Source organism: Esox lucius, chromosome 6 (assembly GCF_011004845.1).
Source record: "Esox lucius isolate fEsoLuc1 chromosome 6, fEsoLuc1.pri, whole genome shotgun sequence".
Classification (NCBI taxonomy): Eukaryota; Metazoa; Chordata; class Actinopteri; order Esociformes; family Esocidae; genus Esox; species Esox lucius.
In genome coordinates this window covers 7,238,882-7,266,659 of record NC_047574.1, presented here as the reverse complement: position 1 = coordinate 7,266,659, position 27,778 = coordinate 7,238,882, and the positions used below count along the sequence as shown (strand labels likewise).

At 41.3% G+C, this 27,778-nt stretch overlaps 1 protein-coding gene across 1 annotated transcript in view; it reads right to left on the bottom strand.

Moving 5' to 3' along the window:
• The window catches only part of LOC105025292 (muscarinic acetylcholine receptor M3), a 116,925-nt gene extending 92,940 nt beyond the window's left edge, over window positions 1-23,985 (bottom strand). Inside the window, exon 1 of the mRNA XM_020047077.2 lies at window positions 23,315-23,985. The gene's annotated coding sequence lies outside the window, so the exon portion shown is untranslated. The remainder of the gene's footprint in view (window positions 1-23,314) is intronic.
• Window positions 23,986-27,778: the final 3,793 nt, after the last annotated feature.

Genomic DNA, 27,778 nt, shown 5'->3' with positions numbered 1-27,778 from the left:
ACTGGTGGTATGTAGCCATTGTGAGGAAATTATGAGTATCTAAACTGTATATTATTTGATTACGGACCCAGTTTTGGACATCATTATATACAGCTCCAGAAAAAATAAGAGACCACTGCACCTTTTTCTTTATTTTCCAAATAAGTCGAAAAGGAAGGTTTTGAGTGAGGAGACCACTGCAAATTAAACACTTCTGTTCCTCACTCAAAACATTTTTCAACTTTTTTGGAAAGGAAAGAAAAAGGTGCAGTGAGCTCTTAATTTTTTCCAGAGCTGTAGCTATTATACAGTTTATCAAGCCATTATGTTTTTTTCAGTACCATACCTCTCACAAATTTTCTTTAGTTTTAAATTTGACCTCTGGGCCTTAAATGAGATTATCACTCTTTATTTTCACTCCTATACTCTTAGGTAATGTATGCATTCTGAAACTGTGTCTAAGCATGTCACTCCTATACTCATAGGTAATGTATGCTTTCTGAAACTGTGTCTAAGCATGTCAACCCTATATTCATAGGTAATGTATGCATTCTGTAACTGTGTCTAAACACCGCTCCTGTACTCATAGGCAATGTATGTATTCTGAAACTGTCTAAGCATGTCACTCCTATACTCATAGGTAATGTATATATTCTGAAACTGTGTCTAAGCATGTCACTCCTATACTCGTAGGTAATGTATATATTCTGAAACTGTGTCTAACCATGTCATTAAACCCCAAAACACTACATTCCATTTCAAATACAACAGCATTTCCTATCAACAATAAAAAGATGCAAACATGAATTCATAGGACAGTGGAATGGATTATTTAAAAGTGAATATTTTCAGTGGATGAACTTTATCCAGAATTAGATTCTGATGTAATATGATTGTTTTGAAGGATTTTTATAACACGCTTGGAGAGATTTTTATAATTCATTGTAGCCTTGTCACAGAAGTTCAGTTCAACTGTCAAACTCTATCAAAACAACAAATATGTAATTTTATTGCAACAGGCATTTTAATAAACACGACATACACATGATTACGCCTCAGATGTGGATATCATATATGGCCAATCCTTCCAACTATAGATTTGAAAGGGATGCCCAATTACTCGAGCGCCATCCTTTAGCATTTTACCAAAACAGTGTCCAAAAGTCACATTTTCATCCATTGCATTACCTTTCCAGGCCAACATTTTCAAATGATCAGATGAATAGCAGGTCAAAAACACCATTTAGGAGTAAACGTAAATGTCAGCACTGAGCATTCAAAATAAAAGGCTAAAGAGGGTGCAGAGCGTTAGACACAACGAAGAACAGCGGAACTTCAGGGGGCTTTTCATGGGTGAGTGTTAAGAGGTTGACAGAGATCCAGGAAGGCCATCAGGAGAGCTGTGCATGGCAGAGTCGTCAGACAGAACATCCACACAACGACAAATAACTGACATTTTTGTCATTCAGAGGTCTCATTGATTAAAGTAAGGCTTGACCAATCAGAAAACAACCTACATAATGAGCGAATGTGATATGTGCCTGGCGACGACGTATCTGACAGCCTTTTTTATTTGGAACATTCTGAACTGTAATATGTGGCCGAGTGCTTTGTGCGCTTGCCTACAATTTTTTGGTTTTACATCTACTGGATTGTAATTTTTGGCTCTGTTAAATTCATGAAATTGCCAATTTTAGTAATTCAGCTCATGCTATCGGCCAGAGTACATATTGTGCTTTACAATGTATTTCTGTAACAAAAGCGAGGAGGAGGGAACAATGAACTACTTGAAAACGGTGGACGCTGGCCATAACGGGACTATATTCGGGCCAGATTGGACAGCCTTGCTATGAGTGCTGTGTAGTCTTTAGTGACTGTAGAGAGTCAGGCTACCATTTTAAAATGTCCCTGTCACGGCCCTGGGGCTTTAATGGGATACAGTGCCCCCAAATGCGCCGCCAACAGCGCGACCAGGAGCATCCAGGTCAGTGGTGGCAGTAGTTGTCGAGCAGAATCTAGATTAGTCCTTCCTGCAGCCGTTCGTTCACAAAGTTCACAAAGATTAAGGCCTTTGTCACGTGACCGTGGTGCAATTTGAGGTATATTCAGCAGATCAAATTCAGAGAGACTGGTAGGAGAACGTATGTGTCATATTGAGTAAGTACAGTAAAAACCTCAATCAGCCCTAAGACGAGGAGCGTAGAAAGGCTAGGACTAGAACGACCGGATCGAAATGTTTTATCCTCGTCAAGATTTGGGCAAAAGTGTTTGCCACTCGTTGATGCTTATTCATCGTCTCATTCAAGGTTGCTGGAGAGAAGGACCGCAAAGATTCCAGCCAAACGGGATAATTCCAGTCCGTGATTTGAGTTTTGTTTTGTCATGTCCTTATTTTCCTTCCTGTCTCCCCTCCGGTCATTAATCCCATTAATCCCACCTGGGTTTCCGTGCACCTGTGTCCTGTAACTTCGTTAACCGGTATTTGTGTATTTAGGTGGCTGTTTCACATCCGTGTGGGGTCAGTTATTGTTTGTCCTGTGATGCTGTTTGTTTTGCGTGCTGTTCCTTTTTTCGTTTTCTCTGTTGGTTTCGAATAAACCTGGCGTTTGAACCGCCACCCTGCCACTGTCAACTTCCTACCCTACGCAAGCCGTTATAAGGACCTTGCAATAGTATAATATTGAAGCAACAAAAGCTTGAATGAGCTCTCCTGCATCCTTTGGACTCAAAGTTAGCATTAACAAATAACGCTTATAACCTTCTAAGGGGCAGGACGAGATGACATGAACATAAACCATTAGGTATCTCCATCCGAATGTAAACCACAAACGCAATCATTGCAGTACACATCGATGAACAGCTCTGTCTTCCGTGACTTATCACTGACTGCAGTTCACTTTAGCCACTGGCTGTCAGTCTTGGTAATGGCTCCACTTAATATTTCCAGGACAGAGCCATGTTGAATATAACGCCGCAACACCATGCGTTATCTGTGGGGCATAGTAATATACACCTCTTTATCATACAGGTTCCCTGTTAGTTTGTGTGCCCATGGGGACAGGAGCAGACTGTTCTAACTCTGCGGCAAGACAAATTTGCTGGGGAAATTGTCAGCCATCTACCAGTCGGTTAACAGCACAAACACAGACAGACACAGACACATAGACACACACACACACACAAACACACAGACAGACAGACAGACACACACATACACCGTGACAGACGCACAAACACAGACACACACACACATGCATAGACAGACACACACGCACATAGACAGACACACACACACACACACATAAACACAAACACACACAGACAGACACACACACACCGTGACAGACACACACACATGCATAGACAGACACACACATAGACACCCACACACACAGACAGACACACACAGAGACAGACACACACAGAGACAGACACACACACCCAGCGCGGTGGTAGTGTGAGCAGAGAAGGCTTGTTTCTGCCAATACTCTTCTTATTTTGAAGTCTACAAGAATACTGGAACAACGTGCTCTGGACAACCCCAAAAGGGAACTTGTTTGGTTGCAATGTCAGAGGTCATTTGAACAGGAGAATCCCAAACCTGCCGCAAAGGTAGCATAGTTGTTGTGCTTTGGGGCCATGACTGAGTAAACAAAGAATTCAAATCTGAACCAGACAACGCTTGAGGAAACTGGGATGCAACCGGGACAGAAATATAAACCAAAAATGTATGTTGCACTAAAGCAAATCAGAATGGTATTACAAAAATGATTTTGGGGGGTTTAGCTACTGTCTCATAGCATTCAGACTGGATATATAATGCTGAAATCCTTATATTGAAGTAATTCACTAAGTTGGGGATTTATACTATTGGATGGTGTTTTACAACTTTGCTATGCTGTTAGTCTTATTTAAATTATTTTGTATATTTTATGCTATAACAATGCCAGAGATAATTACACACACCTGTGAGAATCTGAAGAACATCGTAAGGGTTTGTGGTATAACGGTCATGTACCACACCATTTTCCCTTTCTGCCTTCTTAAATGGGTCTTGTTAACAAGAGGGAGTTGGCTTGGTCTCCCCCATCCCTCACCCCCAACTCTCAACGTGTGGGTGGATGGGCGCCATTTCATCACAGAGGTGAATCCATCATGAGCAGTACATTAGCTGTGGCCTTTAGTTTTTAATGAATTCACCAACATGCAGGCTCATTTCATACTGAACTTTGTTGCTGATTGCGATCATGTTTAAATGAAAATAAAAAATGAACGCAGTGAACAGAAACAGACAGTTACTATCTATTTCTACATAAAATGTAATCAATCAACCAATTGTATATTAAATTATATCTACATAATAATAATTATAGATATAGTATAATTTCACCGTAACAAACACTATCTGAAACCGCATCACTACAAACATAACAAACACAATCTAAAACCGCATCACTACAAACATAACACTATCTGATCCGCATTACTACAAACATTACAAACACAATCTAAAACCGCATCACTACAAACATAACTAACACAATCTAAAACTGGATCATTACAAACATAACAAACACTTCCTGAAACCACATCACTACAAACCTAACAAACAGAATCTAAAACCGCATCACTACAAACATAACAAACACAATTTAAAACCGCATCACTACAAACATAAACACTTTCTGAAACCGCATCACTACAAACATAACAAACACAATCTAAAACCACATCACTACAAACATAACAAACACAATCTAAAACCGCATCACTACAAACATAACAAACACAATCTAAAAACTGGATCATTACAAACATAACAAACACAATCTAAAACCGCATCACTACAAACATAAAAAACACAATCTAAAACTGGATCATTATAAACATAACAAACACAATCTAAAACCGCATCACTACAAACATAACATTGCCAGCCAGCTCAAGGCTTTTAATTAGAGGAAAGTACACAAGTTTACTTGGCCACAGAGAGCTATAAGTTCACCCTTTAATTAAGTTATCTAATAAGGGAGCTTATTCAAATCATCTTGAACTGATTTTACATGACAGTAATGAACTACAAGGGATGCAGGTAAGGTACACTGTTCCAACCCTGTGTATAAATACCAGGTGAACCCCAGTAATCTTCTGAAATCCTCTACATATTTTCAATGCATCTTACTTCTGGATCATTAAACCAAATGAATTTATAATGCAACCAGCCACTCGAACCACCTGAATAAATTAGATCTGAATGTTGAGGAATGAATGTGACCAAGTGCCAAAAGGCACCCTATTCCATTGCACTGCCTCTGTCCTTGTAGTGTACCTAAAAAGGGGGAAAACAAGCACTCTTCATAGGAAATAGGGGGCGATTTGGAGCCCACGCTGTGTCCCTTCATAACAGAAGTTAGGCTGAGCAGAAAGCCATCAGGAGCAGGAAGAGTCATTTGTGGTGGTGTGGTTCTAAAGGTTAAATCAGATCCTTCCTGACATGTCAGCTGCTCAGCCGTTAAGGAGACCGCTGCAATTAGCCTACTCGGGGAACAGAAAGAGATGGAGAGAGTTACAGGGAGAAAAGGAGCATTTGGAGACTGAAAATTCAAATTAACAACATTATCACCATCAGCTCTGGCCTATTCCCCCAATTTTTGGAATCATGGTCTGATCACTTAATCCATAAAGTGGATAGAAGTTTGACTGAATTGTTACCAGGGAATCTTCATGAATAGCAACCTCTGGATTATCAATAGCAGACCGTAATACAAAAAATAAAAAATAATATTATATACACACACGTTGAAGAAGTGTTAAATTATCTTTCTACCAAAACACCCTACTCAGAATATCTATACAACTCACAAACCCTTGGTCTTGGTTGATTTCAAAAACGTTTTGAGTTCAGTATGTGAGTCTGCTGTACAGATTAAACTCAAAACCTTGATGTTATCAAACACCTTGATGATATTAGCATGTCTCATCTGTATTATCATGGCCCATCTGTAAGTGAGGCAGGGCTGCAGACTCAATCTTTGCCACATGGATTAATTGGCAAGGCCACTACTAACATTGGTGGCACCTGGCCTCACCCTACAAGAAAATGTCTGGTGCTTCTGTCATCAACAAAGCAAGGCCCACAGCTGCGCCTGAATTGTCTGAACAAGTTCTGGGCCCTGGCAGCGAATTTCAGAAAGACAATAAAAAAAGAGCAACTTTATATGCTAACTTGCCCTAAACACAGAATACAGTGACACCCTGACTAACCACCCACAACTGATCCAGGGTGCAGCATGGAGGCAGGACACAGGCGCAGAGGTTTCAGTAGCAAACATAGTTTAATCCTAAGACTCACGAAAAAACACAGCCGTAGACAAGAAACGCTAGGGCAGGGGGAACATAAACCAACAAAAAACGTTAGGGCAGGGGGAACATAAACCAACAAGAAACGCTAGGGCAGGTGGAACATAAACCAACAAGAAACGCTAGGGCAGGGGGAACATAAACCAACAAAAAACGTTACGGCAGGGGGAACATAAACCAACAAGAAACGCTAGGGCAGGGGGAACATAAACCTACAAGAAACACTAGGGCAGGGGGAACATAAACCTACAAGAAAACACTAGGGCAGGGGGAACATAAACCAACAAGAAACGCTAGGGCAGGGGGAACATAAACCAACAAGAAACGCTAGGGCAGGGGGAACATAAACCTACAAGAAACACTAGGGCAGGGGGAACATAAACCTACAAGAAAACACTAGGGCAGGGGGAACATAAACCAACAAGAAACGCTAGGGCAGGGGGAACATAAACCAACAAGAAACGCTAGGGCAGGGGGAACATAAACCAACAAGAAACGCTAGGGCAGGTGGAACAATTATCTAGGAACATTGACAGGATTCTCACTCCTATAGCCTTAACATGAGATAGGGTGCAGGTCAGGCCGCAGGCTGTTAGCCAGCCTGCTAGCATAGTGGAGTCTGTCGATAGCATAGCCAGAGTAGTTAGTACAGCTTTACCTATTGCCACTGTGACTCGTTCCAGCCTGAGAAAAGTTAAACAAGGCAGTGCTAACAAAAACAACCTTATTAAGATATATCCTTCCTCCGCCTCGGTCACAAATACAAATAAAAATGACTGTATCACCTCGTATCTCAAAATGGGACTCCTAAATGTTAGATCCCTTGCTCCAAAGGCTGTTGTGTAAATGAATTAATCTCTGATCATAAACTGGATGTTTTGGTTTATGTGAAACGTGGATAAAGTCTAATGAATTCACTGCCTTAAGTGAGGCCTCTCCTCCTGGTTATACTAGTGATCATATCCCTTGTGCATCTCGAAAAGGAAGGGGTGTTGCTAATATTTATGACAGTAAATATAAATTTACTCTCAAACATATCACTGAGTTTCATTCTTTTGAAGTTTTACTAATGTTAACCAGGCCGATAAATCGTTTTACATAGCTAGTATTTATAGGCCCCCCGGGCCATACACAATGTTCCTCACTGAGTTTCCAGAATTCTTGTCTAACCTTGTAGTCATGGCAGATAGTATTAAAATTTTTGTCGATTTCAATATTCATATGGAAAAGTCCAATGATCCCCTTCAAAAAGCCTTTGAAGCCATAATTGACTTAATGGGTTTTATCCAACATATCTCAGGTCCAACACATTGCCACAATCACACCTTAGATTTAGTCCTGTCACGAGAAATAGATATTGTAGATCTAATTATTTCCCCCCAAAATCCTGGATTATCGGATCACTGCCTTATTACATTTACCGTTAAAACAAGAAATCCACTTGCTCCGCAAACAATGAGTTTCAAAAGCCGTACTATAAATTCTCGGACTACAAATAAATTCCTTAATATTCTTACAAGTTCGCTCATTAACGACAGAGTAAATAAATCTGTAAACGATCAAATCGAGGATCTAAACTCAATACTGCGAAATACATTAGACATAGTTGCACCACTAAAAACTAAAGAAATACGCAACAAGAAACTTGCTCCCTGGTACACAGACAATACTAGAGCACTTAAGCAAGCCTCCAGAAAATTTTAGCGAAAGTGGCGCTCCACCAAGTTGGAAGTATTTAGACTAGCCTGGATAGACAGTACCCTACAATACCGAAAATCACTCACGTCTGCTCGATCAGCTTATTTCTCCAACCTGATTGAGGTGAACAAAAACAATCAAAAAATTATCTTTGATACAGTTGCAAAGTTAACAAAAAAGCAAAGCTTAGCAAGTGAAGTGGGTCTTCACTTTAGTTGTAATGAATACATGAAATACTTTGATGAAAAGATCATCACCATTAGAAAACAAATGACTGACTCCTCCTTAAATAGTTATGGTCCTCAAAATCTCAGTTGTCCTAAAAATGCCCTGAACCTCCCTGACCAGGTGTCAATGGGGACACTTGAATTTTTTGATACCGTATCGCTCGACACATTTACTAAATTTGTAATGAGTTCTAAACCCACAAACTCTCAGCTAGAACCGATTCCAACAAAATTACTTAAGGAGCTATTTACTGTGCTAGGTCTGCCAATGCTGAACATAATAAATTGCTCCCTTTCCTCCGGATGTGTACCAAACTCACTAAAAATTGCGGAAATTAAGCCATCTAATCTGGATCCCGACATATTAAACAAATATAGGCCAATATCGAACCTCCCGTTCCTCTCACAAATCTTAGAAAAATGTGTTTCCCAACAACTGAATGCCTCCCTAAAGACAAATAACATTTATGAAACACTCCAGTCCGGTTTCAGATCCCATCATAGTACTGAGACTGCACTCGTGAAGGTAACAAATTACCTTCTAATGGCCTCAGACAAAGGTTCCGCATCCGTCCTGTTGCTTCTTCATTTTAGTGCTGCTTTTGACACTATTGATCACTCCCTTCTCTTAGAGAGACTGGAAACCCATATTGGGCTACGTGGACATGTTCTAGCCTGGTTTAAATCTTATTTATCTGAAATATATCAGTTTGTTAGTGTGGATGGCATATCCTCTGACAAGTCAAAGGTATGCTTTGGTGTTCCTCAAGGCTCGGTTCTGGGCCCATTATTGTTCTCACTATATATGCTCCCTCTGGGCGATGTAATCCGAAATGACAATGTAAACTTTCACTGTTACGCTGATGACGCACAGTTATATATTTCAATGAAGCATGGAGAAGCCCCTAAATTAGTTACTTTGGAATCATGTGTTTCAGATGTTAGGAAGTGGATGACAGAGAATTTCTTGCTCTTAAACTCAAGGAAAACAGAAGTGCTCGTTTTAGGACCCACTGTGAACCTCGACGGCTGCATGGTCGTATCCCAAAAAACTGTAAAAAACCTCGGCATTACCCTTGACCCTGACCTCTCCTTTGAAGAACATTTAAAATATGTCTCAAGAGTTGCTTATTTTCATCTTCGAAACATTGCAAAAATTGCAAACTTTCTATCAAAAACTGATGCAGAAAAATTAATCCATGCTTTCGTTACTTCTAGACTAAATTACTGCAATGCTCTTCTCTCTGGTTATCCAGACAAATTAATAAATAAACTTCAATTAGTGCTGCACACGGCTGCTAGAATCCTAACTAGAACAAAAATTTTTTAACACATTACTCCTGTCCTGGCATCCTTACACTGGCTGCCTGTTAGGGTTAGGGCTGATTTTAAGGTTTTACTCTTAACCTATAAATCAATACATGGACTTGCTCCTACTTACCTTGCTGAAATGATCCAGCCATACATACCTTCATGTAACCTACAATCGCAAGATGCAGGCCTTTTAATTGTACCTAGAATTTCTAAACAAATAGCTGGCGGCAGGGCCTTTTCTCATAGAGCTCCACTCCTGTGGAATGATCTGCCAATTAAGTTTAGAAATGCAAACTCAGTGCAAACTTTGAAGTGTCTACTAAAAACTAATTTATACCGCACAGTTTATAATTAGATTTAGCCTGGCCCGGGGGCGTGAAGGTAACCAGTAGGCTTGATACTGTCCACCCTTGCTGTCTTGCCAGGTGGGCTCTCGTCGCCACTGTGATGCCCTCCCTCCAATGCCTTTCGGGGGAAGAGTCACTGGCTTGTTGTTGACTCTCTGTTGCGCACTTGTGCAATTGGGCTATACGCTGCTGGCAATACTCAGCCCTTTTTCAGGGGGGTTGCGGTTGGTGGTTGTCCCTTTGGTTGATGCCTGGCAATGTGGGTGGATTGATTTCCTGCCTGTTGGGCCCTGTCAGGGGCCTCCCCCGGGTAGGGCCACAGTGTCGCCGGACCCCCCAGTCTCAGTTCCAAGGGGTTACACTGCTATATTATTGTGCTGGGGGATATGAGGAATGCACTTTCTAACTTTTCTCAGTCTCCTCCAGTTTAAAATTTTAGGAGGAGATGAGGTCCTTGTCCACACCTGCGGAGTACCTGGTTTGGGGGGCCCGTTGCTGTCCCTGTCCTTGTCCACCTGGTCATTCTTTTGACCTAGTTTAGAATCAAATAGACTCTGGATTTAGCCCAGAGAAATGTATTTATTATACATTAATATCTCACCCGGCACAGCCAGAAGAGGACTGGTCACCCCTCTGAGCCTGGGTCCTCTCTTGGTTTCTTCCTAAAATTCGGCCTTCTTAGGGAGTTTTTCCTATCACTGAAATCCAACACTACTGTTGTTTGCTCCTTGTAAAGCACTTTGTGACAACTGCTGTTGTAAAAAGGGCTTTATAAATAAATTGGATTGATTGATTGATGATTGATTGATTGATAAACCAACAAGAAAAGCTAGGACAGGTGGAACTTAAATAGGGACTAAATAAGCGGTTAACGAGACAGAGGTAAAAGCAATACATTAACAAGATTGAACATAGAAACAGGAAAACTAGAACCAAAATACACAAAACATACATAAAACTGCAATGGCTGGCACGGCACAGGCCATAACCAGCCGTTCAACTCAGTGAGGACAAAGGGTATGTACTGAACACAAAATGGAGCAGAAATGACTGAACCCCTAACTAAAACCTGATCACATTATAGACAGATATTTCCCTCAGATTGCACAGATTCTACAAATAATTTTAAAAGAAATACAACATTGCTGAATTTTGGAGGAATACAGTAATGTGCATCAGAATAGGAAGACATTTGACCAGTCGCCACGACAAAAAACATTGTAATCAAAACCAATATTTATCTATTTATTTATTTTATCTTGTCATTCATAATTTAACTACCATATTTCCCCATTTATAACCCACATAATGTATAAACCACACCATTAATTTTATGGCTTTGTGTGTATACAAACCCCAGTATATATTAACCACATTTACCTGGAGAATTATGACTCGTACATACATTGTCCATTAATATTAAACATCTGTCATAGAGCAATACCAAAATAATTTTTGGGGAGAATAAAATGTTTCTGAAAACCCTGTAATGCCAATTTGATCATATTTGCTACCTGAGTTTCTGAGTCCTCTACGTCATCAAGCGTTCATCTGTGAAAAGGTTGGGCGGTGGAAACCGTTTTAAAAATGCAAACTTGTGTATAAACTGCTGTGTTTAAAAAAATTTAAAAAATCACTGTACAAGCCACGCTTTATGAACGGGAAATTACGGTACATTTACATTGTTTTAACACTGCAGATAGCTAATAACATTTTGAAACATTTGTGTGTCATGAAAGAACTTCAGAATTGTTTCCACATTATTTCTATATAATTTACTTTATTCTTTTGTACTTCTGTCGGCAAACTAAACACATTGGCTACACAAACCCTTTTAATTAAATCTAATAGAAATAGATTTGAGTGAGCAAAAACCTACGTACGCTACCCCAGTCCAGTTCTGTTCGGAAACGGAGAAACAGAGGGAGAGAGATGGAGGGAGAGAGATGGAGGGAGAGAGAGAAGAGATAGGCAGTGAGATGGCAGTGGGAGACAAATGAGGGAAAGAGGCAGGAAGAAGGGAAGATGTAGAGAGAGATTACCATTGAATTTCGTAGGGAGAGAGGAAGCAGCATGTGATCCACTCGCGTTTTAAGATGACCTCTGGCCTCACCGGGCTACACCAGAATATGAATTTTACCAAGGCTTTCAAACCTGCCATGTTCGTATTCTTCTGCTAGGTTGAAACAATTGTCCTTTTTGTACATCGCCAATTAATCTAGCCACCAGAAAGGAATAGGCTATGTGCTTCTACCCAGAAAGATAAAATAATATATATGTAAAAACTATGTGTAATACCAGTCTATCCGAATTACGCTCGTTTGACATTTTCAAATGTCCCCAGGACAATACTGTTCTATATAGATGGAAACTCACAGACCAATTAGTCTGTGAATACTTGTCAACAGGTACAGTAACAAAGTCTTTTTTTTTTCTGTAATTGCACCAGTACCAGTTAAAGAACTTAGTACCCTACATAGGTAACAGGCATTTGGTGGACGTAGAAGGCTGTCATTTGCCACAAACCCCCTAAACCTCTTTAACAATACAGATATGAAAGAGAAACTAATGAAAGTGATATGCGTGACTGAACTTGTTTAAATGACAGCCAAGCCCTCTTAATTACGAAGAGGCATTTGTACACACAAATATACAACAGCACAACAAAGCACTTTAACTTGAACACAGCTGATCCGTTCCAAAGGATTGAAGAGTGTTTCATAAACAATGATAAAAACCATCCCAAATGGCACCCTATTCTCTATAGGGCCTAGATAAATTAAGTGCAATAAAAGGTGAATATGGTGCTGTTTAGGATGTGGCCCAGTTCTCTCAGACATGGTTTGTGTTGCTCCTATCATTCATTCAGGCAGCTCCTCCAATCCTCACCTCTATTCCTCATCCAGACAGCCAGTAACAGATAAAAAATGTATGTCCCAAATTACACCTTATTCCCTATGTAGTGCATTACTATGGACCTGCTATTTGGGACGCAAAAAAAGATGATGAACTGCAAATGATCCCCACAGTCAGCACACACAAACACACACACACATCAACGAGACTAATTTGAATCATTACATTTCTTACCCCTGCCTGTCTATCTGTCTTTCTGCCTGTCTTGTCTGTCTGTCTGCCAGTCTATCGGATCGGCCTGTCGATTTGTCTCTCTGTAGCAGAAATAATTTCCCACCTGCTCACCATGCTCAACCCAGACTTGTGACAGACACACACTGCAAAGATAAGATTCTCCTCGGGCCACAGTCATCTGTGAAACTTAAAATACCTTAGTACTTCTCCTGTGGACAACACTGGTGCTTAACAGTCCCCAGTCTGAGAACCACTTTCTTAACCAACCCAGCGAGCCCTCTCCTGTGGACAACACTGGTGCTTAACAGTCCCCAGTCTGAGGAACCACTTTCTTAACCAACCCAGCGAGCCCTCTCCTGTGGACAACACTGGTGCTTAACAGTCCCCAGTCTGAGAACCACTTTCTTAACCAACCCAGCGAGCCCTCTCCTGTGGATAACACTGGTGCTTAACAGTCCCCAGTCTGAGGAACCACTTTCGTAACCAACCCAGCGAGCCCTCTCCTGTGGATAACACTGGTGCTTAACAGTCCCCAGTCTGAGAACAACTTTCTTAACCAACCCAGCGAGCCCTCTCCTGTGGACAACACTGGTGCTTAACAGTCCCCAGTCTGAGGAACCACTTTCTTAACCAACCCAGCGAGCCCTCTCCTGTGGATAACACTGGTGCTTAACAGTCCCCAGTCTGAGGAACCACTTTCTTAACCAACCCAGCGAGCCCTCTCCTGTGGACAACACTGGTGCTTAACAGTCCCCAGTCTGAGAACCACTTTCTTAACCAACCCAGCGAGCCCTCTCCTGTGGACAACACTGGTGCTTAACAGTCCCCAGTCTGAGGAACCACTTTCTTAACCAACCCAGCGAGCCCTCTCCTGTGGACAACACTGGTGCTTAACAGTCCCCAGTCTGAGAACCACTTTCTTAACCAACCCAGCGAGCCCTCTCCTGTGGATAACACTGGTGCTTAACAGTCCCCAGTCTGAGGAGACACTTTCGTAACCAACCCAGCGAGCCCACTCCTGTGGATAACACTAGTGCTTCAGAGGCAGCCTTCACCTGACCACACCTGGACCTAGATTTCCATGGTGAACAGCATTTCGATCTCCAACCAGAACTCAGTCAACTACTGATACCAAATACAATCAGTCATATTCAATTCTATCCCAATAAACGGTTCCTCTCCAGGGCCTTGCTACCCCTGGCTACAGGCTCTGTTATCTAAATGTTATTATAAACCAGACGGTTTGAATCTAAAAGTCTGGTTTGTTGATAGCGGCGTTATATGAAACCATAAATCACAGGTATGACATTATATAACTTCTTTTACGTTTATAATTGTTTTGGAAACCAGTAGATAATAGCAATGAGGCAACTTGGAGTATTGTGATGTATTGCCAATATAACACGGCTCAGCTCTATGTCCAGAAACTCAGCGATGCGGCATGATTGAAAACAGCTCTTAGCCGTGGTATATCGACCATACACCACACCCCTTTATGCTTTATTCTTCAGATTTTTGGAAGTATATAACTGCTCCGTTTCCTAATATATTAGAGATATTAGATTATACTATCCATGCAGTTGCCATATTCCATTTATTTTGGAGGGCTATTGTAGTGTTAGTGAATCATTAGGACCAACTATTGGAAACGCAAACAATAATTTTCGGTCTAATCAAATGCAGTACAGACTACAGTAAGCACTCTTGATACAGGATAGCTTTTCGATTTGTTTGATTCCTGGGATCACCCATACTTAAAATATATGTAAAATGTACACATGATTAAGTAACTTTGGATGAAAGCACCTGCTTAATTGTGTAAATGATTATATTATAACATCATAATTATGAAATTATGATATTATAAGAATATTTCACTGAAACTATAGACCTCTGGCCTATACGGAAACGGTTAAACGCTTATAAGATTAGCTTTTAGAGTCAGATGTCCGGAAGCCAAATATTACCAGGCCTTTCTCCGTCTCCATGGAGATGATCTGTCAGCTGACACACGTAGTCGATCTGTCAGGAACAGTTGTCCTAAGGACAGGAGAAAGGAAACTGTCCGACAGACTATAATAATAAATAATAATATTTGTAGCTCATAGAGGAGCCCATGATTGAGAACCAGTTACATGGGGCTGTTTGGTTTTTGAGCCCTACACATCCAATTTTTTAGTGTTAACATGGGTGAACGATAGTACCTATGTTGTTATATTTCTTAGAGGAGGGAATAAGATATGACAAAAATGGGGAACACTCTTACCGTGTATCAAGACTAAATAAAATACTGCCATTCAAGGCCAATAAGGGATAGAGTCGACCTGGAAGCCCCCAACGAGACCAGGCTGGGCTCAGCCCAAACACAGCAGACAATACATTGATGGCATTAATGAAACTCTACCATTACTCCGGTACAGTCCATGTTTGCGGGCAGAGAACACCGTCCACAGACACGTGACATCCGTCGGTAGATGCAAACGAAAGAGCTTTTAAAGGAGAAAAGGTTGAAGGCTGCAGACCTAAAGGACGTAGGCACGACACTACCGTGCCTCTTATGTGGTAAAGAAGAATGCGTTGAAACATTGGAGCCCTATTCAATTTACATAAAGATGATCAGATCCTGGTGAGACCAGTAGACGAAGCAAGCATGGTTAGGGAAACCCATTTTCTTTTTTTTTTTCAACTGCATGCCAAACTTCTGCAATCTCTGGGCACAGACGAGTCTAAAGGAGTTTGTGTAGAAGGTCTCCCGTCTTTTGAAAAATAATAAACTTCGGTTAAAATGTTGTTTTTTATCTGGTTAGTGTAGTTATTTAACTAGAAACGGATGATAACTTAGAAACACCATAGAAGTTGTGATGGGTTTCCCAGAGTGTGATCACAATGTGAACATTTATTTGGATTAGGAATTTGCTTCTCCGGATTCCTCTAATATTTCGAGTGTAAAACTAAGCTGATTAACAACAAGGACATTTCTTTCATGGACATTTTCATTGCCACTGTTCATTTCCTGTGCAGGGAGTACATCCACCCCGAGGATGAGCATTACAATGAGTAACAACAAAATGTAGGTCAAGGAACTGTTTCCTCAGTCTGCCTTCGACAACACCACCCAGCGGGGTATACCTGGACAGGTAGGGTGACACTGGAAAACAGATGACGTAGATTAGTTCCAGGTAGGAGCTCAGTTAGAGAAGTATTTTGATGTGCAGAGCTGTGGTCTTGTAATACTCCCGGCTGAATGCACGTCTGTCCTATGCCGGAGACCAGGGATACATTCCGATTCACCACTGTTTACAACTGGCAATAAAAGCCTTGGAAAAAAACACAAAAGTATTTAAGGACAGTGCGTGTAAAAAGACAAGTGTGTTATCTTCCATTTAGAAAGATGAAGAGCAGGGGAATCAGTGTGGTTAGGGAGTCCTATTTGGGTGGGACTCAAGTCCTATTTAGGTGGGATTTTGTATTCAGGTTGAGTGTTGTACCTATATACTGACTGATAAGGAACGGAAAATACTAACACATCTATTGTGGTACTTCAGCCATATCTTTTAACCCTACCTCTTCTAACTCTATCTTCTAACTCTACCCTGAATCAAATGTTGCATGCTGGCCAGCTTTCATGATAAGTGCCCATGTGCAAAGAGGCAGTAGACTGAAATATTTATAATTTTGAACACTATAATAATGCACTTTTTCTTTTAAGAGCTGCAATTTCGGTCTGTTCAGATTGGTGGAACATTTGGCATTAGAGCTTTAGTTCGACTTTCAGGCGCCTAAGACTTTTGCACAGTGCTGTATATGGGGCGGTAGCTTTGAGACCTTGAGCAAGGCACTTAAACCTAAATACTTGTCTAAGTTTCTCTGCATATGAACGTATACACCGTAATTTCAAACAGTGTTGACAAAAATGTGATTAGATTAGATTCAACTTTATTGTCATTGAACAGTACGAGTACAGTACAACGAAATGCAGTTAGCATCTAACCAGAAGCACAAATAGAAGAGGGCAGGAAATGTACAAGTATTAAGCAAAGTGTATGTTACAAGCGGAATGTATAGATATCCAATGAAGGCAAATAGAGTGCAGAAGGACAATTCTAAATGAGCAATGAAAGCAAAAAGGGGATGCAAGACAATTTACACGTATTAATTATATGTATGTGCATGTGAGATGAGGCGCTGTGCGATGAGGCAAATGCAAGTACAAATAGCAATTCTGACAAATAGCAAGTTGGAGATGTAAGATAGTCTGTGCAACTGTACAGGGTCTTCAAAAATCTGCATTAACATTCCAAATAATTATAAGCATTCTACAAATTATGCATTTCACAGGTTTTTGGTAGTTACATTTGTACAACCCAGCCGGTTCATGGCGGCTGTCTGTAATATAGGTCAGAACATTTCCATGTCAGCCAGGATTTGAGGTCACCAGATGTCTTAGATAGGAGCGTGTTGTTCCTTATGGTTTACCTGCTGGGTTAGCAAGAACAGGACACGCTGAGAAAGAGAGGCTGCCAGTGACAACTTCAAGATGACTCCAACCCTCTGTGTCTCCCCTGCAGGGCCCGGACATCACCCCTGCTGTGAGCTGAAACTCCCAATAGGATGCATTCAACAGATTTATAGGGTTACTTACAGCTACTGACCAAATTGAAATGTGGGTATATTAATTTAACATCCAGTGTGTTTTTCTGATTTTATCAGACCTTTATTTGTTGTTTTATGTCAGATGCTGTGACAAAAACTCTTGCTGAAATTATGCTTCAGTGTAAAGCAAGTATTGTAAGAAAACAAATGCGATGTTTGAATGTTTGTTCTTCATTTAGTTAAAGATTAAACGTTTTAGCACATAGACGCCTTCAGGACAGTTACTGCTGAAGCGTTCGTAAATATTGACACCATCAATAAAAGGACTAAATGCACAATATAGATGGGGAATAAATTAGGATGGGGTGAGTGACTTCTCCATATCAGTTACTTGGTCTAGTACCACTGCAGGTAGAGGCAATAGACCTGAGGTGAAGCACAACTCCGCAGACCAATCTGTGTCAATGTTCTGGAATGGCCTAACGCACTGGGGAGTGGAGACCGTTGAGTTGTCCGGCCTTTTAATAAAACATACTCGGTAGCAGCGGGTATGCAGAACATGCAGGGAGCTGATTAATATTTAGAGCTAGATCGGCAAAGCAGAGCATGTGAAAAATGAATTAATTAAACGTGTTACCAGGCCCGTGCCGCTGAGGACACCTAGGTCATGTCCTCTGTATTTATTTCAATGTTTGTTTTTTTTCATGTTGAACAATAGTGGCGAAGTGCTAAAAAAAAAAGAACATTTGGCAGAATTCAAGATCACCGCATGATTGCATAATTGCCATTGTGATGACTGTGTGTTTTAATGTGAAGCCAGGCATACATGCAGTGTTCTTGTGTTTATAAAATATTTCCTTTAGTGAAGAAGTTTGCAAAGTGATTAGGACCCTGGTTAATATCTATGATACTCAAACCTAGGTAGAGCTTACGGAGTTGGGAAATAACTAGCTATTTTGGCGTAACTACCAGTGTAATTGCATAGGGCCTCAACCAAATTGCTGACTGTATACAAAGGTGTCTGTTTCTTGACTGGAAAAAGTCAGCCAAACATTGAAAGATTCAGCCAAACACTGGAGAATAAACTTTTATTTTTTAATGAAGAGTTTAGATAGTGTGGGAACCACTTTTACTGTGGGAATTTGTGCAAAAGGCTTCATAGACTAAAAGTGTGCAACAGGTGTGACAAATAACAATACTTGTTCGTAGCATCCAGGTATTTTGAGAAATTTCTAATTTATATAGAACACATATTAATTAAATAGCTATACATGCCACCGCTAATACACTTATAAGTTTAAAATGTTATGCAATCTCACATATGATTTTACTTTTGTCCAGGGAGGAGAAAGGGACAAGCAGTTGGCACGGATGGTATAGCCTGGTATCCATGGCATCTTACCAAAAATGAATCCCAAACTGACTGTATTTCTCTCTACTGGGATTAACTTTTCAGTGATATCCTGGGAACGTTTTGTGTTTGATGTAAGTGAACAAAGAGCATTATATGTTGTTTTCTTGGCATAAATAAAAATAAAATAACCAAAAAAGGCTATTTTACAATACATCTATATTGCATTATAGATAATGTTTTGTCAAGAGATCATATATTCAACATACATCATTTTGAACAGATTATTATCGTAACAATTTTGCTATCCATACTTAAAAATAATATATTTATTTAATTATGGAACATTTTTGGCTGGGGGTAATGATTGATGTTGTTACTCGTGACCTCAGTATTTCTGGTGTGCTTGATATGGCCATGCGTGTAACTAATGAGAAGCACTCCAATTTCATTTTTTTTCACTATCTGCTCTCATCCCTAAGCAAACTGTTCAGCAGTATTTCATAGTACTGCTCATTTCAGGCGACACAACATGTAACAAAATAGAAGATAGCGACTGAAATGTGTCCATCCATAGCAGGCAAAGCTGAAGCTCTAACAACCAGTCAATTTAGTTTTAACGCCACAATTTCCTGACACCTGTGATCATGTCATACACAACACTGACTTGCGTTACAGTTTTAAACCGATTTGTGTGTTAATGAACTAAAACGATGCCTCGATTCAGTCAGCTTTTAGTAACAACCAACCACTCCAAACTGACACCAGTACCCTTCAGAATGTTTCGAGGCAGACTGGAGAAAAACTGCTTCACGCGTCAACAGCAACTGAAAGATAAATTCTGGGGAGAAGTGATGGAGGGAGGGAGGGAGGAAGAGAGGGATGTCTCCGAGAGATACTGTAGCTGCAGTTGACAGGTAGACAGAGATAAGAAATGCTCCTGTTATCTGTCCTCCAGAGCAGGTTAGAGTTTCACCTAAGTATATTGATGGAGGAAGAGAGGGAGGTAGAGTGGGTATTCTTTCACGTGTTAATTTTTATTTAAATTTGAATTATTTTAAAGAGAGAGTTAGGGGTAGTTCATAATCTTTATGATATATTACCGTGTTTACTGAAAGGCAGTGGAACTATACTTATTTTGCAAATGTTACAAATCATGCCGCCTGACAGAAAATACGTCTTTACTTAAACTGAAACAATTAGAAAAAAAGGGGAAAGGGTTAATGAGATTAGAGAGAAGGAGAATGGGAGAGAGAGCAAGATGGGGAAATGAGAGAGCAGATGGGGGAAAGGGAGAGAGAAAGGAAGAGATGGATAGAGGAAAAGAAGGAGGGAGAGAAAGAAAGAGGTAAGGAGGGAGCAACTGACAGGGGAAAAACTCCAGTGGGTAAAAAGGATTTTAACTTAAATCCCTAAAACGAATGACAAAGAAAGACATACATAAGAGTTCGGACATTTGTAAATTAAGATAAAAAAAGAAAGCTTAAATACTTGTGTGAATCAAAACCACAAGTGGTTGTGAAGCCATCAACATATTCAGGCAGGGGTAGTGGTGTGGTTAAAGAAGCAGAAAGAAAAACACGGTCATGTGGAAATGGCAAACCTCAAATTTCACAAGAAAGCCTGTGACTATTACTAAAAGGCATTGTTTGAAATTGAACCTGGACACATTCTGCATTCCATTAACACCGGCACAATGTTTTACAGCTCTGCTAGCGGTGGGACTGAGACTGGTATAAACAACACCGGAGAACAGCTTAGCTCGCTGAAGTTGACACTGAAGCTCATTACACCGCCTCACTTCGTGCTCCAATGTCAAAGCACTGTTGCGTGTGATTCTCAGTGGCCTAAATTGGAGCCAGGTCAACCTTTAAGGTGGGAAATAATTGGCTAGAGATTTGTGGACTCAATAGTTTGGTATTGTTTGGAGAAAGTAAGGTTGAATCCCAAATGAAACCCTGTTCCCTGTATAGTGGATTGCTTTTAAACAGAACTTCATTGACGCTGGTCAAAATATTGTGCCACAGTGTACAGGGAAAATGGTGCAATTAGGGACAAATTATAGATAGCATTGAACACAGCTGAAAGCGTGTTGTGTTGATATTTCAAAGGTCAGAAACCCCTAAACATGCCAATGAGAGAAGTACATGTTTGAGGTAGAAGGCAAATGTGTATTACTTCATCAAGTGATTGACTAAAACAACATCAAGCCATAAGTCAAACATTGCCATATTCTAGCCATAACTATCTCGCGTTGAAGACTGCAGGCATGTCTTGCTCCAGGGCATTTGCACCAAGCCATTCTGCTTTTTTCTACACTGCATGTCAAACTAGGACCTGAATCAGATCAGGGAACAAGACACATTCAATTACAACCTTGGTTATCTTTTGCAGACAACAGATCTAGCCTGAGGGAGTCACTGAAGCATGATCAGACAAAGAAATCCTGGTTAAGATGCCAAACCCCCTCCCCAGGCAATGTTTGGCCAAAATGCTTCGCCCTATAGTGCTCCCAGCCACGTGCTTTCCTTACACCAATCAAAAGGCCCCCAGCCTCAAGTTCAATCTCTACCCAAAGGGCCCAATCATCCCCTTCTGTGTCCGGGCCCGCCGGGTCCACCGCTCCAGACACAATACGAACAAGAGCTAGACTGAAAGCTAGGAGTTCTCCCTCAGTCATTGGTTAGCTCGCGTACTGATAGAACAACTGTCCTTACCATATGGAAATCAATCCGTCTATCACCTTGGTTAATGAGGACTCAGCTGCTCTCCACACTCGTTGTGTAACAGTACCCCTATAGAACCCTGTAGCACAGAGGTGTCCCTCAGGGCTGTGTGCAATTAGCACTTGTGTTCAGTCCATTCACCAGACAGCCAGGGAATAGTGCTGAGATCTGACAGGATTGCGAAGTATGTTGATGACACGTCTGCGGTGGAAAATGTGTTGACACCGGCTCTTTTAAATGGAATCCTCATTCCTAAATATATCCCCATGGTTACTGGTCAGAGGTGGTGTACTAGTACACAATGAAGTAGGGTCCAATTTGGAAGGCTTTACAGGTGGGGCCAGAGTGCCTCTTTTTGGTGTGAAGAATAACATGTTCTTGTATGTGTGACGGAAGGCTGAGAAAAAGGACAGGAGAGGTTGTGCAGGCGTTGGGTTATTCTAGATGTATTTACGGAGCCATATTGACCATGTCTTGGGCCTTCTGTCTAGGGTATAATAGTGGCCGGAGGAATTAAGCGTCAGTGGTCATTGGTTGTTGCATACTTTCCCCAGCTTCTGACAACACTAAGCACCTGGAGTGGCCTGCTTGAACCGTGGTTTGTAATTGGGCGTTACGATATTCCATTCCATTTATTGACATTCTCTTTTATCCAAAACAACTAACAGTTATGTATGCACACATTTGACATTTTAGTCATTTGACTGACCCTTTTGTCCAGTGCGACTGGCAGGCGTGTGCATGCATTTCCGACCTTGACCCCAGCGGGAATCAAGCCCGCAGCCTCTGACGTTGCCAGCACTTATGCTTTCATTAAAACGTGCCATGATGTACCCACAGAAAAGGACCTCTGTACAGCAAGAAAGCAAGTGCAGTAGACTAAGAGGTCTGTCCAAAAGGTATTTGAGTCCCACGTCAGCCTCCATGTACTGGACAACCAACTTTTACGACCCCATGGCATGACTAGCCACGTTCTTCTGTTAGTCAATTCTAAACAGGAAATTGCCACAGAGAATCCTTGAGACTGGAGTGTAGATGAGGTAATGCCATCAACAGGCACAGAGTGTGATTTTATGGTAGCTTGGCCTAAAGTAAACGAACATATATTTTCAAAACACATTTGCATTTAAGTCGTTTACCATAAACTGTTAACCAGAGCGACCTACTGTAGTGAGTGTATACATTTTAATACTGGGTCCACTGGGGAATTGAAACACCCACCACTACCAAGCACCAACCACTACCAACTGAACTTTGCAGAACATTATCCTCTACATCAGCACGCAGATAAAAAGCAACTGAATCATAAGCAACTTAACGTTACATAGATAAAGGTCTCCCTGTGACATTCTGGAAAGGAATTAACAAGTCAATCATTATACCCAGAACTGATTTAATCACTAAAGGCACTGAACGGTGGATTATCTAATAACATTTAATTATTCCAGCTCTGCCATGGGTTCTGGGCAGGGAGGAATTGGGTACGTGCCAAGTGACACCACACGAACAAGGCCACAAAACATAATAGGGTGCCATTTGGGATGCATATGGTCTTCTTGTTACTGGTTGGCTGCTGCACCTGGTTTCATTGTTGTGCATAATTGTGTTTGTCCCGCGGTCACAGCTCACCTGTGGGGTCAATCCATTCACGCAACTGGTCTGCGGTGGTCACAAAATTTCCAGTTATGGACCTGGACATTGCGGGGTAGTAGGGCATTCAAAACCAACCTCTCACACTGGCAATTTCGCCTGTCACGGTCACAGCCGATTTGAATTGTGCAGAGTTAATTTATTCATGGGCCTAGCGTTCAGTTCAGGTCTCCTTATCATTAGTGAGGCTTAGCGTTCAGGTCCAGGGACGTGTGACTGTGACATCGATACAAAACAAAGATGAATCCTTTTGATTGCACACCTGCTCTGAATACGATGGTGGAACCTCTGGAACAGACACAGGTTGCAACTGGATGATAGTAAGGAGGTTGATGTGGTCGATAGGCAAGTCCAAGAATTAGTCCTGTTATAATATGGTCCCGCATCGCTCAGTTCCTGCACGCTGCTAGCAATGCCGGGGTTGTTGGTTTCATTCCCACGTGGTGTCAGTACGAATATGTACGCACTGACTCTGGACTGACAGCACCGGACGTAAATGATGTGAACAGCATCAAAATTGATTTAATCAGAGTCCTAACATACTTTTAGAATAGCATCACCTTTTAGAATTTATCAGATCGAAAGTAATATATTTTCAATAACTAAGCTCTGGCTACATTTCCCATCATTTTCTAACATTTTCTAACACCCATCATACTTTCATCACTTCCTGTCATCCCAATGCAGGGGCTAATGAGACACTTATTAGTGAGCACGGTTATCTCTGGATCATGCCAGTCATATGACAGATCCAATGGTGCTGATGAGACTCAGATAATGTTTCCATTTAGACATCTTATCTGCTGGACCAGAGCTCGTTTTCGTGAGCGACAGGAGACGGCTGGAGACTTGAGTTGTTTCAGTTTTGCGAATTGTGAGAGACTTTAATTTGACTTTTAATTACAACATGTTTAATTTGCAATAGATTTGGTTCATTTAAATCAGTTAGGAATGACATCACGTCATCTAGTGGAAGAACCATATGGAGACATTTAACACCACGCCATCTAGTGGTAGAACCATATGGAAACATAACCCCATGTCATCTAGTGGCAGAACCATATGGAGACATTTAACACCACACCATCTAGTGACAGAACCATATGGAGACATATAACACCACACCATCTAGTGGCAGAACCATATGGAGACATATAACACCACACCATCTAGTGGCAGAACCATATGAAGACACATAACACCACACCATCTAGTGGCAGAACCATATGAAGACACATAACACCACACCATCTAGTGGCAGAACCATATGGAGACACATAACACCTCACCATCTAGTGGCAGAACCATATGAAGACATATAACACCACACCATCTAGTGGCAGAACCATATGAAGACACATAACACCACTCCATGTAGTGGCAGAACCATATGGAGACACATAACACCACACCATCTAGTGGCAGAACCATATGAAGACACATAACACCACACCATCTAGTGGCAGAACCATATGAAGACACATAACACCACTCCATGTAGTGGCAGAACCATATGGAGACACATAACACCACACCATCTAGTGGCAGAACCATATGAAGACACATAACACCACACCATCTAGTGGCAGAACCATATGAAGACACATAACACCACTCCATGTAGTGGCAGAACCATATGGAGACACATAACACCACACCATCTAGTGGCAGAACCATATGGAGACACATAACACCACACCATCTAGTGGCAGAACCATATGGACACACATAACACCACACCATCTAGTGGCAGAACCATATGAAGACATATAACACCACACCATCTAGTGGCAGAACCATATGAAGACACATAACACCACACCATCTAGTGGCAGAACCATATGAAGACGCATAACACCACTCCATGTAGTGGCAGAACCATATGGAGACACATAACACCACACCATCTAGTGGCAGAACCATATGGAGACATAACATTTTATGCCTAAAAGATGTCACCTCCCTTTGCTATGACTTGGCTGAATCATGAAGCCTTGATTTCGCCATTCATGCCATAGACAACTTTTCAATGAGGAACCATCTATTATCAAGTAATACAAACGTGAAATTGTAAATCCTTTATGGCAACAGAGAGTGAAAAGTATTTGATTTGCTATATTTCAGCAGAACTATATATAGCCCCAGCAAGAGACCAGTAGAGACAGTTGAAGCAGGATGTTAGTTGACTGTACTTTGACACCTGAAGCAGACAGAGAGCTCTTGGATGTTAGTTCACTGGATTTAGACAGTTGAAGCAGACAGAGAGCTCTTGGATGTTAGTTCACTGGATTTAGACAGTTGAAGCAGACAGTGAGCTCTTGGATTCTAGTTCACTGGATTTAGACAGTTGAAGCAGACAGAGAGCTCTTGGATTCTAGTTCACTGGATTTAGACAGTTTGAGCAGACAGAGAGCTCTTGGATGTTATTTCACTGGATTTAGACAGTTGAAGCAGACAAAGAGCTCTTGGATGTTAGTTCACTGGATTTAGACAGTAGAAGCAGACAGAGAGCTCTTGGATTCTAGTTCACTGGATTTAGACAGTAGAAGCCGACAGAGAGCTCTTGGATGTTAGTTCACTGGATTTAGACAGTAGAAGCAGACAGAGAGCTCTTGGATTCTAGTTCACTGGATTTAGACAGTAGAAGCCGACAGAGAGCTCTTGGATGTTAGTTCACTGGATTTAGACAGTTGAAGCAGACAGAGAGGTCTTGGATGTTAGTTAACTGTAATGAGGCAATAAACCTGGCAGAGCTACTGTCGTTCACCTGCTAATAAGCAATTAGAATACAGCAAAATGTAACTTTGGATTTTATTTTGGATTGCTGATTGGATTACTCATGGATTACTTATTGTGATTTCATAATGATCCAAATGAGCTTATTGGGAATCAGTATTTAGTTGAAAGGTTAACAAAGCATAGTTCCACCCCTAGTTCTGTTAAAAGCAGACAGATGGGCCAGGGAAATTGTAGCCTTCCTTCTTAGACAGAGCAACAGATGCAAAGACTGGCCATCCATGATATGAAAATTATAGTTTGAAATTAAAAAATGTTTTTAGGCTGTTAACTATTTGGTTAAATTTACATTTACAAGCTGATATTTTGGGTTCTGATTGGATATGGCATACACTTCCTTTGGTTGTCGTTAATTTCAATTCTCTGCTGCCAATGACTGGAACGAACAGAAAAAAGTCTTCAGCTTTACATTTTCATCATACCTCACTCCTTCAGAAATTAATTAACAAACTGCTATCTGATTGATGTACCTGCTGAATCATCAAACAGAGACCCCTAGTTTTTATGTTTGAGCAGACACAGCTGGGAGACCATCCTTCTACTGAATCATGGGAGATGCCACTCTATCTCTGTGCAACGACCATTAGAATGAGGACATTTCTCTCTGTCAACTCTTTTTCCTTTGTCCTTGTTTCCTCAATTACTCTTGTAGCACAAAGGTCCTCCCTTAGGCCTCTTCCTCAAATGAGTTGTGCGAGGACAAGGAAACAAGGATGTAGGAAACAACCACATATGCTCTCGCTACGGTAATCCAATCTAGTGCCGTCACCTCTACTCTCCAATCAGCCCTGTGGAAGTACTTCATATTCTAATATGCCAGATTAGAGGAAACAAATGCAGAGCCCCACAGGACACGGTCAAAAGCCTTTTCTCTTTCTCCAATTCGACCATCGCCTTGAGACGACGGAACGTTGTTCAATTGGAGCGCTCATCTGGGCGTCATCTATTCCACGCGGTTGGCCAGCTTTAAACGGACACTTCTACCCCTGCAAGCGCTACGGACGTGTTTTAAGGGCAGTTCTGCCAGTCTGTCTGGGACCCTGAGTCTGCACAGGTGGAAGGTCAATGCAGGAAGTCCCGGCGGCGGGTCCGGACAAGACAGAGGTATCAGAGTCACCACACTGCCATCCTCTCCCCTCACCTCCCCCCCTGTCCCCCCCCCCCCCCACAAGCCCGCCAGGTGGGAGACGGAGGGATACAGGGGACAGTGTTGACTCAGGGGGGCATTCAGAAGGCTGCGCTTGCAGAGCTAAGCCACTCACTGTCGGGGCAAGAATGTTCTCCTCTCCACGCCGCATCAAGAAACGATCATTCATTTGTGGAACTCATTCAGATCCATTGTTATCTCAGTGTTCCTGGGTACAGCACGCACACTCATGTACTCAACTCCATACGGTACACGTCTATGGCGACAGCTTATTAGTCATGGTAGCTTGGTAATCAGAATTAATTACAGACGTTTAAAACTGCACCACTTGTTGTCTGTGGTTGTCCCATTCTTTGTTATTGCAATGGGTTCACATTACTTCCTGTAGCAAGTAAGGAAGCTATTTTTGTTGTGAACAGTCGGTACATGGAAATGAAAATAAACAGGCAAAGGTTTGATGAATGACTGTAATTTTGAAACCCATTTGTATATACTGTTAC